The sequence below is a fragment of the Hylobates moloch genome, unplaced genomic scaffold (genome assembly GCF_009828535.3).
Source record: "Hylobates moloch isolate HMO894 unplaced genomic scaffold, HMol_V3 SCAFFOLD_11, whole genome shotgun sequence".
Taxonomy (NCBI): domain Eukaryota; kingdom Metazoa; phylum Chordata; class Mammalia; order Primates; family Hylobatidae; genus Hylobates; species Hylobates moloch.
In genome coordinates this window covers 77,256,337-77,276,836 of record NW_026652286.1, presented here as the reverse complement: position 1 = coordinate 77,276,836, position 20,500 = coordinate 77,256,337, and the positions used below count along the sequence as shown (strand labels likewise).

Here is a 20,500-nt window from a genome sequence, read left to right as displayed (position 1 = left end):
ATTAAGCTGTAGGCTTATGTCTATGTAAAGGAAAGAATAACATTTACCAAACAAGTTTAATGTAAGAATGTAATGAATAACATATGTAAAGAATATCATTGATACCCAATAAATATTCAATACAAGCTGTTATTGCCACAGATTACATGTACTAAATCATCTGAGTTTTTTTCTACATAAAATTGTTGAGATTTTATTGGATGAATGGGTAAACAAAGAAAAATGTTAAATTATATATTCATTTTTTAACCAAATATTTGTTGAGCATTATACCCAGTTGTGCCATATCCTAGATAAAATGAATAAACCATGTCATCTAACAGCTCAAAGCTAAGTAGGGAAGACAGAAACACTAACATAATTGCAACAGACTCTGAAAAGTATACAAATTAGTATATGCATAAAGTATACTTGTGACTGATATAAGGGGTTTCAGCTAAGTATTCACAGAAAGAATACTTGGCCAACTCTTAAAGAATGAGTAGAAGTTCTTTACATATAACTTAAACATAAAACTACCTCAACCTTAAGTACTACAGAATGCATAAATGAGTGCTCTAACAGTGAACAGACTCAAAAAACTTGATATGACCTTGTTTATAAGACTAGATCACTTTATTGATTAACTTAATAGCTCCTTACATATATCCCCTTTTTCTGACCCTGCACTAGAAATACTGAAATGCATTCTCTTTGTTCAGCCTCCTTGAACTTATTCACTCTATATATGTATTTAATAAAGTAAACAGCTGGGAATTTCCCTGGAGTTGCTTTCTTTTCAGCATTTATTATTTTCCTTCCTTCAAATAATATCCCATCTGCTTTTAGGAAACTACTAGTTTTGCATTATTGGTCATGCAATTTTGATGGTACTGCCTAGGGTTTATTTGCACAGCTCATACCCTTGGCCACAGTGATTGGGGTCAAAGAAAGGTTCCAACACATTGATTATTTATTGGATGAGTTCACTAATTAATAGATGTATGCAGGCTTCAGCCAACAGGCACATTATATTTTCCTGGCCATCAGGATTGCTGCAGATATTGGCCAGTAATTTAGTCCAGCCCCAGAAGTGTGATCCTTAGAACAATTGTTAGGCCTGTGAGACAACAGCCTCTCTGAAGTGGGTGGTAGAAGAACGTAAAGGTTGCTGCTTGCTGCTGCTCTTGTACATCCGTTGAGAGGCACTGTTCATAGGGCTAAGCTAGCCCAGAGGGCAAGGGACAACGTAAAGAGAAATTCTAATCATTAGAATTCTAGTTTCTAATTAAACTGAACTACTTGTTTACATTATAGTCAATAATACCTCAGTTTTATTAATCCAATTTAAGTTGAATTGTCAATCACTTAGAGCAGAAAGAGCCCTGACTGATAGATACCATCACCTTTCTGGCAAACTTGTTGCAATTCTTCATTTGCATAAGTTGGTAAACTTTTCACTTCTTAACAGTTGGGATCTTATCAGTCTACAGAGCGGCAGTCTATTTTTATTCATTTTCCACTTGTTTCACAAAATCAGGATGATCCAGGAACTGCCATCTGTGTAACTGAGAGCATTTAAGTGTAATACTTTATGATACCTTTTGTCATCTTGTTTCTTTCCTTTATGTTATCTCTTTACTTTTCTGGTTCAGAAAGTCAATTTCCATTTTCATGGATCTTCCAATGGCCTTCTTTTCCTAAAGCACCTTATTTTTATACAGATATTTTAGCTTTTAAGAAATTGATGTACACAGTTAACACGCAAAGCACATTCTTATATTCCATGCTGTTAGGTAGCTACTAAACCAATTTATAGCCTGTCAGAGCAACTATCTCTGAAAACCACTTTACCAAAGTTTAAAATTATTTGAAAATAGTAAATTAAAAATAATTACCTGGAAAGAGGTATTCTAACTTACCAATGATCAGATTCACAGGATTGCCACAAATTGGGTATGAATAATATCTAAAAATATAAAATGTAATAAAATATACTTAATATTATGTGTAAAACCATATTATGCATACGATAACTTCCAAATTGTTTTTTTTCTGAATCACAAAGTGCTTCAAGGTTATCAAAAAAGATCAATTACCATGCTTCCGTGAATTTGTACATGGGCTTCTTGTTTCTTAGAGATTTATGGTTGACTGCTTGATTGATAAGTTTTATCTTATTTAAATTGACTATGGTGCCATCAGTTTTTTTCTGACTTAAGTTCTACACATATATATGCATAAAATGTTGGTTATTAGTTATTCCCCTTGCTTTTCCTGCATCATTTATTTTCTTCAATAAGTAGCTTCAGGGAAAAAATAAAACACTGGCTAAGGATTGAAAACAGTTACTGTTCTCATCCAAGTTACAAATTAGTGTTTATAATTAAACTCCAACCTTAACAATTTCTTTGTTTTGAATCCATCCTGTTGAGTGGTTACAGAATTGTCTAAGTATATTTCTTCTAACCTAATGCTAATAAGGTGCTGGCTTCTACATCTTTATAATTGTTCATTAGCTTCAAGCAGTATGTTTTGACTTCTATGTCCTTGAAACTATGAAATTATGTTTCTATAATTCAGTTTTTCTTAATGTTTCTACTTTACATAGAATGTATTATGAAACTGAGATCTGAGGCATTTTTAGAAATTCTGAACTGGGGATATCAGTTTAGTCAGAACAGTGTCAAATGTGGAATCCAAACAACATAATTGGTACTTTAAGGTTGAGGCTGATGTGACATTCTCTTGAACATATTTTAATACTTATGCATATTTAAATTAAGATTTTAACCTCCTGACATTCAAACCAACAAGCCAATCACTATCCAACTAGAGAGACGTGTCTTACAAATAAGATGACACCACAAAAATCACTTGTCTTGAATCTATGTTTATTGCACAAGAGATTTGAAAAAAGACTAGTTGTTTACTAATATTTTGACAGTGAATTTTTATATTAAAATAGCTTTTCCAATGGATTATACACTCAGAAATCACCTCAAATATATTTGTCTATATCCTGAAAGGCTGCTATCTAAAAATGATGGTATCACATGTGTTCAAGCATGACATCCATTTCATTTTACAATTTTATCTTTTTATATAGCAGGTAGATTTCTGGCTATCCCACACAATGTAATTTTTTGTTTCCAGGAAGACTGGATGAGGTAGGCATCTGTATTAGATATATGCTATACCTCCCTATCAGAATCTACCTGTCCACAAATAGTAATATTTATTGTATCCCTTTTTGATCCTTGTTACCAGCCTCAAAGTAGCAAGGCTTCTGCAAAGAAGCTTAGCTTTGATCGTGGCCAGAGCCAGGTTGACAGGTGAGATGTTAAAGTTTGTTTTGCCCCAACATGATCTTGTCATGACCCATTTTGGTGCCATGCAGCTGAAGGTATGTTTTGGTTGAGGATTGTAACTATTCTAACTTCCAGTGAATTCATGCACAGCTGGATCTTGTTGGGAAAAAGAATCATCTTTCAACCCTTCAATGGTATTTTCTACTTACAATTTCATTTAACATTTATCAGAGTGCCAGCTTTGTAGTAAAATGCTGAAGTGAAAATTCTTATGTTTAATAGCAGGGAAAAGTGAAAATTATTGTATCTGATTGAATCTGTACTTGCAGTGAACAGTTTAAACTTAAATTGGGAAGAGGCCTACTGGCTTCCTTCCATAATTGTCAAGTTCCATGGAATGGAGGAAGTTATTTTAATTCCAAGTAACAAGAATAATTTTGCATCCTGAGATCCAGTGCTGCTACTTAAAACCAAAATACACCAACATTTTATGGCACAGAAATACAGAAGATCCTTCTTGCCAATTGCCTCTGTGTTTATTTACTTTAAGTCCCAGAAGAACAACCCAGATCAGTTTTGCCACTGACATTATAAATAGCATAGCAAATTCATAAGGGGTCTTTTCTTCAAAGAACGGAAATGAATCTGAAGTCTGATTAAACTCACAGTGTCCTTGTGAGGGAGATGGGAAGAGGCAGAGTATTTTGTCTAATTTCAAGTTCAAGAAAGCAAGGAACACAAAAGTTAAGTGGCTGGTGTCCATTTATTCAAGTAAATTTATTCAGGAGTTGAGCCAGAAATAAAGATCAAGTCTTCTGGCCAATGCACTAGGCCCCAAGCTGACTCACAGCTTTCAAAACCTTCATTTTCTTGGGAAATGCTAAAAAGCTTTCCCCTACCATACATACTAGATTCAGACACACTGCCATCTACTGACCCACCAAAGGATGTGCCAGCACAAGACATCCTGACCTTCAAGGGAGGGAGGAACACCTTGAGAGGAGTTGAGATCCTGCTTTCTCTTCAGAATGCCATCTCTAGGATGCCAATGGGCTGTGTTTACAGTACTATGTAGGAAAGTGCTGTAAGAGGTAAGTGAATTTAGAATACTTCCTCCTCGATCAAGGGATTAGTATTCTGGCACTATTAATATTTATATAGCGATGTCACAATGCACCACGTTGTCTATGTGTGGGACATCCTTGAAATAACCCCTTCCTCTCAGTACTCTTATTTTGACATATTCGTCTAGGGATTTGAATAGTCTAAGGCAGCCTTTCTTTTTCACATAAAACAGTTTGAGGAATGCTGTATGATTTTTGTGTTGTCTATTTTGTCTTTCACTGGTGTCCTATAAGATGTGCTAGTTATCCTACATGATGCCAAGAAAGGCATAATAGAAACCAAGCTAAATAGCCACAGTCCTGTGCTTGTAGAAAATATCATAAAATGTCCTAAAAGAGCTCTAACAATATGAGAACTAGGCTCCTAAGTATACTTTCAGCAAGAATCTTTTTTGTTCAGAGCCAAGGTGTTTTTTTCCCAGAAAAAAAATATCAGTGCCTTTCTTGCCACATCAACCCTTTAGAGCTTGCCTACATTCTTCCTAGAATAAAAGTAACATTTTCAAGACTTCATCAAGTGATGGTGAATACAATTACTGTTTTTGTTCCATTTTTACAGCCAAAAATTAAAGATACGATGTTTGTCTATTGCTTGTGATTGTACTTAGTTCATTGTCTCTAAGAAAGAAGTTGAATTTAAGTATGTAGACCATATATTTCTTTTTTTGATGAGCATAAATGGATAAAATTAATATCTTAATATATAATCAGTGTCTATAAAAGAATCCACGTAGTAGCAGAGAAGCATTTGTGCCACACTGGTTACTTGTCTTCATTTGCTTTAAGATCTCAAGAAAAGTTTATTTCCCAGGATGGTAGTTCATAGGCACTGTGGTTGAGGACTATACATAGAAAACTTATTGTGAAAATAGAACTTATTTCTATTCTTTCAGGATATGAAATCTTACGTTCATGACAATTTAATTGTTTTTATAAAATAATTGGTTTGGCATTACAGTTAGTCAAGCAGAAATTATCCTTTGAAGTTTACAGTTTGGAACTCAAACTGAAGAAGACCACTGATTTAATTTGGAATAAATGTCTGTATGTGTCCATCCAAATCTTTACAGAAATATCTTATTTTGAAGTCTTCTTAGGCAGAAATAAGAAACTGTTGTTTCAAATTTTTTAAATGTCAAGAGGGTCTCTAAAATTATGACAGAGGTGAGGGATACAAGGAGAGATACATAAAGAATGGAAACATCGGGGAGTTTTACTGACTCAGTGAAACTAGGGCATTGTGAAAACTTAACTGAAAAATCTACAGAGAGAAAAGTTCAGTTCAGAAACCTGGCCCTCACATGTTCGGTCCTTAGTAAAGGCTTACTAGATATTGCAAGATGAGAGTGAGGTCCAGGAATGGTTAAATGGAAAATGAGAAGATAAAAGGTTATGAGGAGAGCGGGAAGGAATAAAAGGAGGGTGCCAAGGCATTTGAACATCTTTGTTATGAGCTTGGACAAGGTGCTAGACATTTGGAAAGCTTATTTGAGTTAAACTGAACTACCAAACTTATTGAGAAGCAGTAACAAGAACAAAATGTTCTTTAGCCTTGTTCTATTTAAAGAAGATGCATGTATATCAATCTTTTACAACATGATATTTATATTTGATTCTTCTTGTAAAATCATCACAAGACATCAAATTGTCAGAATAAATAGATTTTGAAAATGCTTGCAGAAAACTATCTTCCTGACACTGGAATGGTGGATTAATTCAAGTGTTATCCATATGTTTCCTCTGTTATTCTTTCTTTTAATTTTTTCTGTCACTATATTTTTGATGATTTGATTTAAGACAGAGATATAACATCACATTTTCTTAAATAAAGAATATAAAAATAATTTCACAAAGAATTGAAGGTATTTGTACAAATTAGTATGGTTTGTTTTAGATAAAAGATTAAATAATCAGTTAAATCTCCTAGACCTAGGTGAGCCAGAAGAAACACAGGCAGCATCTGGCATTCTTGTAGAGTTGAGGAGACAGCTGAGAGTTCCCAGAAAAAGCAGCTAGGGTTCACAAAGCATGAGAGAGGGGAGAGCTGCACCGGGAGAAAACTCTGGCAATATCTGTCGGGTCTTTCTCAAGTGTTTCAGGAGAGAACTGATCTGCACACGTGTGGGTGAAATCTACTCGAAACTGAAGAATGAACCTCTGGAAGGACTAAAGGGAACAATTCTTGGAGCTCAGGTTAGGCCAAGAATATTTTATTTTTCTTCACCATCTAGAAGGGTCAATTCATAAGAGGATATAGCATTGCCAAGTATTTATGCAAGTAGTAGCAAAGCTTCAAAATACATGAAACAAAAATAGATAAAGCTGCAAAGAGAGACATATTCAAAAAATAGTTCAAGGTTTCAGTATCCCACTCTCAATAATTGATAGAAAAATTTATGCTAATTCTACACAAACTCTTCCAAAAATTGAAAAGTATGGAATACTTTCCTAATCGGTTAATGATGCTAGCATTACTCTGACACTAAAACAAACAAACAAAAAAAGCATTATAAGAAAAGAAAACCGGCTGGACACGGTGGCTCACGCCTATAATCCCAGCACTTTGGGAGGTCGAGGCAGGTGGATCACAAGGTCAGGAGATCAAGAACATCTTGGCCAACATGGTGAAGTCCCATCTCTACTAAAAATACAAAAATTAGCCAGGCATGTTGGCACGTGCTTTTAATCCCAGCTACTCCGGAGGCTGAGGCAGAAGAATCACTTGAACCCAGGAGGCGGAGGTTGCAGTGAGCCGAGATCGCACTATTGCACTCCAGCCTGAGCGACAAGAGTGAAATTTGTCTCAAAAATAAATAAAATAAAATAAAATCAGAGACTGATATTTTGCATGAACATAAGATATAATAATTCTTAACTAAATGTAAAATAAAACCAGAATCCAACAATATGGAAAAAGCATAATGTATCATTACCAAATATGTATTATCCCAGAAAATGCAAAAGTGGTTTAACATTTGAAATTTATCAATATAATTTACCATGTTAACAGATTAAAAATAAAAAATATACAGTAATCTAAATAGATGCAGAAAAAACTAAGACAATTGGATTTAACATCTATTTCTGATAAAAACTCTCAGCACATGAGAAAAAGACAGGAACTTGATAAAGAAAATCTACAAAAACCTACATATGATATCGTATTTGTGTTAGGGGTTAAATGCTTTTCTCCTAAGGTAAGGAACAAGAAAATTTCATTCACTTTTTTCAACATTGTACAGGAGGATCTAGTTAGTGCACTAAGGCAAGAAAAATAAAATACATTCAGATTGGAAAACAAGTAATTTATTATTATTATAATTTAAGTTCTGGGATAGATGTGCAGAATGTGAAGGTTTGTTACACAGGCATACCGTGCTATGGTGGTTTGCTGCACCCATCAACCATCATCTACGTTAGGTATTTCTCCTAATGCTATCCCTCCCCTAGCCCCCTACCAACTGACAGACCCTGGTGTGTGATGTTCCCTTCCCTGTGTCCATGTGTTCTCATTGTTCAACTCTCACTTATGAGTGAGAACATGCAGTGCTTGGTTTTCTGTTCCTGTGATAGTTTGCTAAGAATGATGGCTTGCAGCTTCATCCATGTCCCTGCAGAGGACATGAACTCATCCTTTTTTATGGCTGCGTAGTATTCCATGGTGTATATGTGTCACATTTTCTTGATCTAGTCTATCATTGATGGGCATTTGGGTTGGTTGCGAGTCTTTGCTATTGTGAATAGTCCTGCAATAAACATACGTGTGCATGTATCTTTATAACAGAATAATTTATAATCCTTTGGGTACATACCCAGTAACAGGATTGCTGGGTCAAATGATATTTCTGGTTCTAGATCCTTGAGGAATGGCCACACTGTCTTCCAAAATGGTTGAACTAATTTACACTCCCCCCAACAGTGTAAAAGTGTTCCTATTTCTCCACGTCCTCTCCAGCATCTATTGTTTGCTGACTTTTTAATGATCATCATTCTAACTGGCATGAGATGGTATCTCATTGTGGTTTTTTTTTTTTTTTTTTTGAGACAGAGTCTAACTCTGTCACCCAGGCTGGAGTGCAGTGGTGCGATCTGGGCTCACTGCAATCTCTGCCCCCGAGTTCAAGCAATTCTCCTGCCTCAGCCTCCTGAGTAGCTGGGATGACAGGCGTGTACTAACATGCACTGCAAATTTTTGTATTTTTAGTAGAGATGGGGTTTCACCATGTTGAACAGGCTGGTCTCGAACTCTCGACCTCCAATGATCTGCCCGCCTTGGGCTCCCAAAGTGCTGGGATTACAGGCTTGAGTCACTGCACCCAGCCAGGAAACAATCAAACATTTTATTTCCAGACATGATCATCTATGTAGAAAATCAACTGACATCTACAAAAAAACTATTATAAATAATAAGTGAGCTTTGCAAGGTGCAAACTTTACATACAATAAATAAATTATATTTCTATATACTAACAATAAGCAATGTGAAATAAAAATAGTATTTGTAATAATATACATAAAAATGCTTACCGATAAACGTAATTAAAATGTAAACAATATAAAGCATTAATAAGAGAAATTAAATGAAATATAAATAAATAGAGAGACATCCATATTTAAAGATGAGAAGACTCAATATTGTTAAAATAGCAATTCACAGATTGATCCATATTCAATCCAATTTCAGTCAAATCCCAGCAGTTTTTTTGTAGAGGTTGGCAATCTAATTCTAATATTCATATGGAAATTCAAAGAACTTAGAATAGCTCAAATAACTTTGAAAAAGAACATAGTTGAATGACTTACACAAGCTGACTTCAATGCCTACTATAAAAGATGCATTAATCAAGAAAGTATGATATTGGCATCAAGATAGACAAATAGATAAATGGAACACATTGACGAATCCAGAAATTGATTTTCAACAAAAGTACAAAGACAATTCAGTGAAGATAGAATAGTCTTTTATGAAAATGATGTTGGATCAATTGTATATTCACATGCAAAAAAATAAAAGAACTTTAATCTATACCTTGCATCATGTACAAAAAACTTAAAACTATTAAAATTCCTAGAAGATAACAGTTATCTTGAGTCAGGCAAAGATTTCTTATATAAAACCACTAAAGCCACAAATATATATGAGAAAAAGATTAATAAATTATATGTCATCAAAATTAAGTATGTTTGTTGATCAAAAGATACTGCTAAGAGACTGCAAAGGAAAGCCGCAGACCAGAAGGAAATATTTGCAATTCACATAGTTAGTAAAGATTTGTATGTTGAATATACAAATAACTTTCAAAATAAGAAACAAACAAAAAATGTATTAAGGGCAAAATTTTGAAATGACTCTTTAAAAACAATATGGATGCCAAATAAGCACATACAAATATGCTGAAATTATTAACCATTAGGGAAATGGAAACTAAATTTAGAATGAGATATCTCTACACATCTAGTAGAATGTTTACAGTTTTAAAAAACTGACCCCACTGAGTGTTGTGAAAGATGTGAAGCAACCTATTTCATTCACAGGTATTTATACAAGATAAGTGAAAACATGTCCATAGACAAGGTTGTTCATAGCGACATTATATGTAATCCACAATACCTGGAAACAACCCAAATTTCCATCAATAGATGAATGTGTAAACAATTTGTAAACAAATTTCAGCATAATGAATTACTGCTCAGAAAGAAAAAGGAATGAACTAATGATATGCAAAACGATGTATAATGAGATTCAGGAAACACTATCTCAAATATGGCACCTTGGCATATTGAAGAAAAGAGTAGACACAGACTTGTTACTCTGAACTTACCCCCAACCCTCACCCTTCTCTTAAGCAGGTCATAAGATTCTCATGTGAGAGTTGCCCTCCCTGTACCTGGAGGAAAGAAACCTCTTTCTCTCTGAAGATGAAGGGTCACAGAGAAGTACCTGAATAAACACGTCTTACTAAGTTTCCCCCAGTTTACTATTATTAGATCACACCCCCTTTGTCCAGTATATCCACTTTTCATCAAACCTACTATAAAACACAGTTGACCCGTGAACAACATGGGGGTACTAGAAGCTACACAAAAGAAAAACAGCATATAACCTTTGACTCCCCACAACTTCATTACTAATAGCCTGCTGTTGACCAGAAGAAGCCTTGCCGATAATATATAGTTGATTAATATGTATTTTGTATGTTAATGTATAATATACTGTATTCTCACAATCAAGTAAGCTAGCAAAAACAAAATATTGTTAAGAAAATCGTAAGAAAGAAAAAATACATTTATAGTACTGTATGTATTTGCTTATGCGGTAAGTTTACCTCATGGGTTTACAAGATGAATCGTCTGTCTGAAATGATGAGCAAAGGCAGCTGCAGATCTCTATCTACAGTACATGTCAGGCAATTCAACTTTTGCTTAAAATTCCATTACCTTTCTCCACTTCTTAGGGGCACCTCAAGTAGCACTAGTTGCACTTTGTGTGGGTCCCTGTTATTAAAGGTTTAAGGTATTACACTAAATAAGATGAAAAATACATGAGAACTGGAAAACATCGCTTTTTACTGCAATACGCAATTTACTGGAGAGCTCAACTGCTCTTTGGAAGATGATTTGCCTCATCCAGCATTTTAAGCAGGTACTTGCAACACTAGAGCTCAACATTATCAATAACAAGAGGAGGTGACTGTAAAAATATTACAGTAGTACATATTATACTACACATAATTTATGCAGTTAAGATTTAATATCGCATTTTTATGTTTGCTTACATTTCTCTCGACTACATATAGCTGTGCTACATATGGTCTGTAAGTGTGAGCATAAGTTTTGATAAATTTTATTTTTTGCAATAGATTTGTGTACATTTTGCGGGAATTGATGAAATGGACTAGTATCTACGTATGATTGTTTTCATTTTTGACATAGCTTTTTTAAATATATTTCTAGGCTATGCAGTTCATCTGGGAGTCTTTCAAATTCTTGCAAATCTCTAAAAAGTTTTCTAATATATTTGTCGAAAAAATTTCCATGTCTAAGTGGACCTGTATAATTCAAACCTGTATTGTTCAAGAGTCAATTTCATACCCAAGTTAAACTGTTTATTTTGGTTTTCATATCCTTACGAGGATTCCCGTGTCATGTAAAATCTATTACATGGTTGTAGGTATGTGATCTACTGTGAGGAGAACATAGGCCATTTATTTCTACCCAGGAGTCTTAGTTTTTAGATATGCATATGCCAACCTGAGAGGTACTGAACTAATGCAGCCACGCTTTGTGTGTTCTAGCCATATTTGAAAGTTCTTTTTTGTCTAAGGAAAGGAGGACAATTCTCAGAGAACTCATCCAGAATAACATCCTTTTACTTTCTTATAAGGAAGAGAAAGTTGCTTATTTGAGCCTTTGGAGACATAAGTTTTAAGGTGCTAAGAAAGAAAAGTAGATCACTATTTTTTCTCTCACAAAGCTGTGTCTAATTTCCACACAATATGAAAGTTGTATCTCTTATGTCATTACTAATCTGCATGTCATGTTCTACCTTGTGTTTTTATTAAATTTTTTATTTTTTTATTTCAATAGGTTTTTGGGCAACAGGTCATGTTTGGTTACATGAATGAGTACCATAGTCGTGATTTCTCAGATTTTGGTGTCCCCATCACCCAAATGGTGTGCACTGTACCCAATGTATAGTCTTTTATTCCTGGCCACGCCCCACCCTTTCACCTGAGTCCCCAACGTCCAATGTATCATTCTTATGCCTTTGCTTCCTCATAGCTTAGCTCCCACATATGAGTGAGAACATGTGATGTTTGGTTTTCCATTCCTGAGTTACTTCATTTAGAATAATAGCCTACAATTCTATCTAGGTTGCTGTGAGTTCCATTATTTTGTTCCTTTTTATGGTTCAGTAGTATTCCATGGTATGTATATATACACACACGCACACACACACACACACACACACATATATATATACAATATTTTCTTTATCTACTCTTTGATGGGCATTTGGACTGGTTCCCTATTTTTGCAATTGCAAATTGTGCTGCTATAAATGTGCATGCGTAAGTATCTTTTTTTGTAAAATGACCTCTTTTTTTCTGGGTAGATACCTAGTCATGGGATTGCTGGATCAATGGTAGATCTACTTTTAGTTCTTTAAGGAATCTCCACACTGTCTTCCACAGTGGTTGTACCAGCTTACATTTCCACCAACGGTGTAAAAGTGATCCCTTCTCACTGCATCCATGACAACATTGATTATTTTTGATTTTTTGATTATGGCCATTCTTGCAGGAGTGAGGTGGTATCACATTGTGGTTTTGAATTTGCATTTCCTGATACTGATGTTGAGTATTTTTCCATACGCATTTTGATGGGATTGTTTGTTTTCTTCTTGCCCATTTGTTTGAGTTCTTTGTAGATTCTGGATATTAGTTGTACATTCCATGTGTTTGGACAAACGTATAATAATGTGCATCCATCATTACAGCATTGTACAGAGAATTTTCACCACCCTAAAAAAAATCCTCTGTGCTTTTATTATTCATCCCTTCCTTCTTCCTAATCCCTGGAAAACACTAATCATTTTACTGTCTCCAAAGTTTGGACTTTTCTAGAATGTTATATAGTTGGAATCATAGAAAATGTAACCTTTTAAGCCCAGCTTTTTTCACTTAGTAATATTCATTTAAGTTTTCTCCATGTCTTTTTATGGATTGATAGCTCATTCCTTTTTAGCACTGAATAATATTCCATTGTCTAGATGTAACACAGTTTATTCACCTACTTAAGTCTTGATTGATTCCAGTTTCAGGAAATTATGGATAAAGCTGCCATACAAATCCATGTGCAGGTTTTTCAATGGATGTATGTTTTCATTTTCTTCAGGTAAATAGCAAGGAGCACAAGTGCTGGTTCATATGGTAACGGTATGTTTAGATTTGTAAGAGACTGCCAAACTGTCTCCCAAAGAGGCAGTACCAATTTGCATTCCCACCAGCAATGAATGAAGAGTTCCTGTTTCTCTGCATCCTCATCTGCAGGGATGCTCCTTGACTTACGATAGGGTTATGTCTGGATAAACCTGTGGTAAGTTGAAAATATAAGTCGAATGTGTGTTTTCGACTGAGAGTATTTTCAACTTACCATGAATTTGTCCAGACATGACCCCATCAGAAATTGAGGAGTGTACTGAATGTATATCACTTTCACACCATAACAAAGTAAAAAAAAAAATCTTAAGTCGAACCATTGTAAGTAAGAAACCATCTGTATTTGATATTCTCAGTGTTCCAAATTTTGGCCACTTTAACAGGTAAGTAATGATATCTCCCTAACATTTTAATTTGCATTTCCCTGATGACATATGATGTGGGTGTGGAGTATCTTTTCTTTTCTTTTTCTCTTTTCTTTCTTTTCTTTTTTTTTTTTTTTTCTTTTTTTGATACATGGTCTCACCCTGTCACCCAGGCTGGAGTGCAGTGGTAGCTCACTGAAACATCTAACTCCTGGTTTCAAGCCATCCCCCTACCTCAACCTCTCAAGTAGCTGGGACTACAATCACATGGCACCTGATGTCTGGCTAATTTTTTTTTTTTTTTTCTAGAGACAGGGTCTTGCTTTGTTGCCCAGTCCAGTCTTGAACTCCTGGCCTTCAGTGGTACACCCACCCCAGCTTCCCAAAATGCTGTCATTATAGGTATAAGCCACATGCCAGGACTCCTGGAGTATCTTTTCATATGCTTATTTGCCATTTGTATATCTTCTTTGGTGAAGTGTCTGTTAATATCTTTGGTCTATTTTTTAATTAATTTTTTATTGTAGAGTTTTAAGAGTTATTTGTATATTTTGGATAAAAGTCTTATCAGATACGTCTTTTGCAACTATTCTGTCCCAGTCTTGTCTTTTTATTCTCTTGACGGTGTCTTTCATGGACTAGAAAATTTTAGTTGTAATAAAGTCTAGTTTATCAATACATTCTTTCATTTATCATGCCTTTGGTGTTATATCTAAAGAAATTATAGGCCGGGCGCGGTGGCTCATGCTTGTAATCCCAGCACTTTGGAAGGCCGAGGGGGGCGGATCACAAGGTCAGGAGATCGAGACCATGATGAAACCCCGTCTCTACTAAAAATACAAAAAAATTATCCGGGCGTGGTGGCGTGCGCCTGTAGTCCCAGCTACTCGGAGAGGCTGAGGCAGGAGAATGGCGTGAACCCTGGAGGCGGAGCTTGCAGTGAGCCGAGATTGCGCCACTGCACTCCAGCCTGGACGACAGAGCGAGACTCCGTCTCAAAAAAAAAAAAAAAAAAGAAATTGTAGCCAAACCCAAGGTAATCTAGATTTCTTCTCTGTTATCTTCTAGTGGTTTTATAGCTTTGTGTTTTACCTTTAGGTTTGTGTCCATTTTGAGTTAGTTTTTGTGAAGAGTAAGGTCTATGTCCAGATTCATTTCTTACATGTGAATGTCCAGTTGTTCCAGTGCCATTTGTTGAAAAGACTATGGTTTCTCCTTTGTATTGACTTTGCTTTTTTGTCAAAGATCAGTTGACTACGCTTATGTGGGTCTATTTATGGGCTCTCTGTTATGTTCCATTGATCTATTTGTCTATCCTTTCATCAGTACCACAGTTTTGATTAATATAGCTTTATAGTAAGACCTGAAGCTGGGTAGTATCAGGCCTCCAACTTTGTTCTACTCCTTCAATACTGTGCTGACTATTGTGAGTCTTTTGCTTTTTTATATAAATTTTAGAATAAGTTTGTTGATATCAACAAGACAACTATCTAAGATTTTAATTGGGAGTACATTCAATCAATAAATCAAATCGAGAACTGATATCTTGATAATATTATCTTGCTACTAATGAATATGGAGTATCTCTCCATTTGTTTTGTTACACTGTTTTCTATACCTCAACACAGTTTTTCTGATGTAGATATCATACATATTTTGTCAGATTTATGCATAACTATTTTCTTTTGTGGGTGCTATCCATGAATATGGAATATCTCTCCATTTGTTTTGTTACACTGTTTTCTATACCTCAACACAGTTTTTCTGATATAGATATTACACATATTTTGTTGGATTTATGCATAAGTATTTCCTTTTGTGGGTGCCAATGGAAATGGCATTGTGTTTTTAATTTCAAATTCTACTTGTTCATTGCTGGCATAAAGGAATGTTAATTGGCTTTTGTGTATTGATCTTGTATCTTATATCCTACAACCTCGCTGTAATTTCTTATTAGTTTTAGAAGATGTTTCTTTATTCTTGTTGAGGCTTTCAAGAATTGACTTTCAAGAATCTCAAGATGTTCTACATAAACAATCATATCATCTGTGAACGAAAAGTTTTATTTCTTCCTTACCAATCAGTATAGTTTTTTTTTTTTTGAAACAGGGTCTTGCTTGCTCACTCAGGTGAAAGTATGGTGATGTGATTGCAGTTCACTGCAGCCTTGACCTCCCAGGTTCAAGTGATCCTCCTGCCTCAGCTTCCCAAGTAGCTGGAACTGGAGGCACACACCACCATGCCTGGATAGTTTTTGTATTTTTTTGTAGAGATGGGATTTCATCATGTTGCCCAGGCTAGTCTCAAACTCCTGGGCTCAAGCAATCTGCCTCCCTTGGCCTCCCAAAGTGCTAGGATAACAGGCATGAGCTACTGTGCCCTGCACCGCTCCCCTCCTCCACAAACTTTTTTTTTTTTTTTGTCTTATTGCATTAGCTACAACTTCCAGTACGATTTTGAAAGTAGTTGTGACAGGAGATAACCTGCCTTGTTCCTCATCTTGTGGAAAATCTAGCTTTGCACTATTAAGTATGTTAGCTATAGATTTTTTGCAGCTATTCTTACCAATTTGAGGAACTTTCCCTCTAAGTTTACTGAGGCTTTTTTTTTTTTTTATCATGAATGAGTATTGAATTTCATCAAATGCTTTTTCAGCATATATTAATATGATCATGTGATTTTAATTCTTTTTCTTGTTGTAATGGATAACACTAATTGATTTTTGACTGTTGAATCAGCCTTGCACACTTGGGGTAAATTCCTCTTGGTCATGTATATTATCATTTTTGTACTTTTAAAAATTCAATTTGCTAAAATTTTGTTGAGGATTTTTCCCTCTATGTTTATGAGTGATATTGATCTGTAGTTTCCTTGTCTTGTAATGTCATTGTCTAATTTTGGTTTTGGGGTGATGCTGTCCTCATAGAATGAAAGTAGGAAATATTCCTTATGCTTCTATCTTCTCAAAAAGTTTGTAGAGAATTGGTATTGTTTCTTCCTTCAATGTTTGGTAGAATTCACCAGTGAACATATATGGGCTGGTATCTTGGAAGGTTATTAATTGTTGATTCAATTTCTTTAATAAACATAGGCCCATTCAGATAGTCTATTTCTTCTTGTGTGTGTGGCTGACAGATTCTTTCACTAGTGTGTTGACTATTTGGTAATCAAAGGGTATAGGTTACAGGTGTTTTTATTTATTCATTTTTCTTTTTAAAGAAAATATCCACTTGACATTATCTCTGTCCTTTCTATCAATCTGATTTATAAAGATAACAGTCATTTATTTACCTGCATAGGGTACTATAAGCCTGGTGGAGAGTGTTTCTGGGAGTTCAAAAAAGAAAGAAAATAGTAAACTAAGCATCAAAGACATTTAGTGATTTTGGTTGTACAAGAAATCTGAAAGTTGGGATTTCAGAGCTAGTGCAGTGGCTCATTGATGAGATGACTGACCTTAATTATTTCTGCTTTTTTTCTTTCACCCTTGCCTGTAAATGTCTGTTTAGTCTACCTGTTTTGTTTTCTCTATTGCATTCCACTGCACTTGGTTTACTCAAACTCTCCTGGCAGTAAGTCTGCCGCCTTCTGTCAGAATGGGAAGGGGCAGTGAGCCAGAAGTTTTGAAGGTACAGCTATTTCATAGATGCATTTGCAACTCTTTCTCCTGGTTTGTTGTTGTTGTTGTTGGTGGTGGTGGTGGTGGTGGTGATGGTTTGTTGTTTGTTTGTTTACAGTTCCACACTTCTTTCCCAAATGCAGTACATGGAAGATCATGTACTTGAGCCTCCAATTAATGAGACTCACAGGGAATCTGTGGACCCAGTTAGCTTGATTCTTGCAGTTTTCTCCTGCAAGCACTTAGCAAAGGTGTGAATGCTGAAACCCAAATCATTCTTACTATTCATATACTTTTTAAGTCGTGATTTCTGGATTCAGCTGGCATGTTTTCCCTTGTTCTTCTTACGCTTGTGAGTTTTAAAATCAATTTTATAATATTTTAATTGGGCTTAAGGATAAAGATTGAGATAATGCATGTCTTCAACTTATATTCATGCAAAACATTTTTTCTTATTTCAAAAATTTAACTTTGTTCTACTCTTTTAAAAAAGCTACATCTAAGCTCACAAAACAGAAGTTGCATACAGATAAGTAATAGTTAAGTCTCTCACATTTAATCAACAGAATCACATGGTGTTTGTTAAACATCCAGATTTCCAATTCCTCTATACATTCTAATTTAGAAGTCCTGGGGTATGGCTAGGTATTTTTTTTTTAATTTAATTATCGATGAATCTTATGTTCAGACAAATTTGTAAAGCACGTCTATATCAATGTTTTCCAATTCCACTGATAATACAAATTACCTGGGATGCTTGTTAAAAAATCCCTGGGTCTCATCTCACACTCACTGAATCAGAATCTCTAGGGGAGGATCCTGGGAATAGGTTTTTTCTAATAAGCCCTGAAGGTGACTATTACCAGGAAGGAATTTTAAGAAATGGTGTTCTAGATAAGTAGAAAGGTCAAGAATGACAAACAAGTTTTAATATGTCTGACCATTTTAATTGGCAGTGACTCTAGAAGGTTGTGCTGAGAACTGTGAAGCCTTGCTGTGACTTTTTGGGTAAGAGTTTTGTTATCAATTAGCAGGCGCTCATATAAGAAAATAATTTATTTTTAAATATAGTTATTCTACAAATGCCTATTATTTGCTGTGTGCCAAGCACTGTAGGTGCTAAGGATAGCCACGATGCTCACGAAAACTAATAACTGCTATACTGCAATTTAGAGTCTAATATAGAAGACAGGCATTCATCAAGCAATCACACCATTATGTAATTATAAAATATGATAATTGCTAAAAAGGAAAATTATAGGATATGATATTAGCATATGATAGGAAGATCTGATTTAGTTTAGAGATTTAATGAAATCTTTTCTAAAGAAGATGGGCAATATATGTGAAACGTTTTATAAATGTGGTAAGTGGATGTAAAAATTTTTCATTAATGAAAGTAAATTTGAATTAAAAAAATAAATTGCAGGTACCATGACATTTATCCCATGCTTCTCTCTACTGGCCACATATTCTTTAATATGTAAAAACACATTGAGTGACAAGGATTGCATTAAAGACTGAATCAGGTGCCTTATTCACTTTCAGAATTGTGGCAATCTCCATTTATACTTATATTTAACTTGATGTTAAAGATGGTAGAATGTTCTATTTATGAGACTGCTGTGCAGACTCAATCTTGCACCACTATGGAAACATGACACCACTGTGAAATAATCACATTATAATGAGGAAGAGAACTGCATGGTGTGGGTTAAATAGTAAACAAGTGCAAAACTTCAACAGTGAGAGTCTTAGCAGCAGTGGTTCACTGGGGAGAAAAGGGGTGGTTTACTCACATTGGTGTCCAACTGAAGGAACCATTTGAAAATAAATGAAGTCTACTAAAGTACTCACAAGTTCTGGTTCTTTTTTTAAAAAAGCCATAATACCCGGCAGTTTAGTGAATTCTGAAAAGCCAATGAATCCAACATTTGTGAACTTGTTTTTATATATTTTAACATAAAATGTCATGAATTCTAGCTGTCTGGGTAGCTTCCTAGAAAATCTATTTGAGGGCTTCCTAGAAAATCTATTTGAGGATGAGTCATAGGAGGTTTTGAAGGCAAGATCATGTAGTTCCTCAATGCTTGCAAAGATTGTATTTTTTATTTCTTAAAGACAAACCTTGAGACCAGTCACAGTGACTCACACCTGTAATCCTAGCACTTTGGGAGGCCAAGGCAGGAGGATCAATTGAGCTCAGGAGTTCAACACCATCCTGGGGAACATAGTGAGACTTTGTCTCTACAAAAAATAAAAACAAAAATTATCCACACGTGGTGACACACACAAGCAGTCTCAGCTACTAGGGAGGCTGAGGTGGGAGAATTGCTTGAGCTCTGGGGCTCGAGGCTGCAGTGAGTCAATATTGCACCACTGCACTCAATGCTGGGTGACAGAGTGAGACCCTGTCTCAAAAAAAAAAAAAAAAAAGACAAACTTTGAGAAATAAAACAATTGGAAATTACTAGATTAGATCACCTCTAAAATAGTCTCTAGCTCTCATAATCTCAGAGTTTCCCTAGGAATTGTTAAAGAGAAAATTACAACAAATTTCAATTAAATGTCAAGTTGGATTTTATTGCAATTCTAGAATTGGGCAAAATTTCATTGTATAAAGCAGAACGAATGTTCTGATGAGTTAAGCAAAAGAGGTTGGCTTTATGGGCAGGAAAGAACCAAAGAAAGAAAACATAGAAAACAAACAAATAAAAAGATTGGTCATTTCAAAACTATTTTATAGGGTTAAAACAGAGAAGTCTTAAGCTGGGCGTGGTGGCTCACGCCTGTAATCCCAGCACTGTGGGAGGCCAAGGTGGGTGGATCACCTGAGGTCGAGAGTTTGTGACCAGCCTGACTAACATGGTGAAACACTGTCTTTACTAAAAATACAAAAAATTAGCCAGGTATGGTGGCATGCACCTGTAATCCCAGCTACTAGGGAGGCTGAGGTAGAAGCATCGCTTAAACCCGGGAGGCAGAGGTTGCGGTGAGCCGAGATGGCACCATTGCATGCCAGCCTGGGCAACAAGAGCCAAACTCTGTCTCAAAAAAAAAAAAAAAAAAAAAAAAACAGAGAAGTCTTCCTTATTAAGCTTTCCCAGTTTCCCAGTTTGACTAGAATTTCTTGTTTGGTTTTATGTTTTTCCTTTTTTTT

At 35.3% G+C, this 20,500-nt stretch overlaps 2 long non-coding RNA genes across 4 annotated transcripts in view; one reads left to right on the top strand and one right to left on the bottom strand.

Annotated features, from left to right (window-relative positions):
• Positions 1–20,500, bottom strand: part of LOC131384598 (uncharacterized) — a 315,104-nt gene that overhangs the window by 66,758 nt on the left and 227,846 nt on the right. Inside the window, exons 3-4 of one of the 2 annotated variants that reach the window (XR_009215606.1) lie at positions 1,902–1,948; positions 1,066–1,204 (exon numbers count right to left, since the gene is read on the bottom strand). This is a non-coding gene — a long non-coding RNA (uncharacterized LOC131384598). Of the gene's footprint in view, positions 1–1,065; positions 1,205–1,901; positions 1,949–20,500 lie in introns of those variants that run through there. The other variant, XR_009215604.1, reaches the window with a different exon arrangement.
• Positions 4,169–20,500, top strand: part of LOC131384597 (uncharacterized) — a 49,159-nt gene continuing 32,827 nt past the window's right edge. Inside the window, exons 1-2 of one of the 2 annotated variants that reach the window (XR_009215602.1) lie at positions 4,169–4,381; positions 6,506–6,607. This is a non-coding gene — a long non-coding RNA (uncharacterized LOC131384597). The remainder of the gene's footprint in view (positions 4,382–6,505; positions 6,608–20,500) is intronic. The other variant, XR_009215603.1, reaches the window with a different exon arrangement.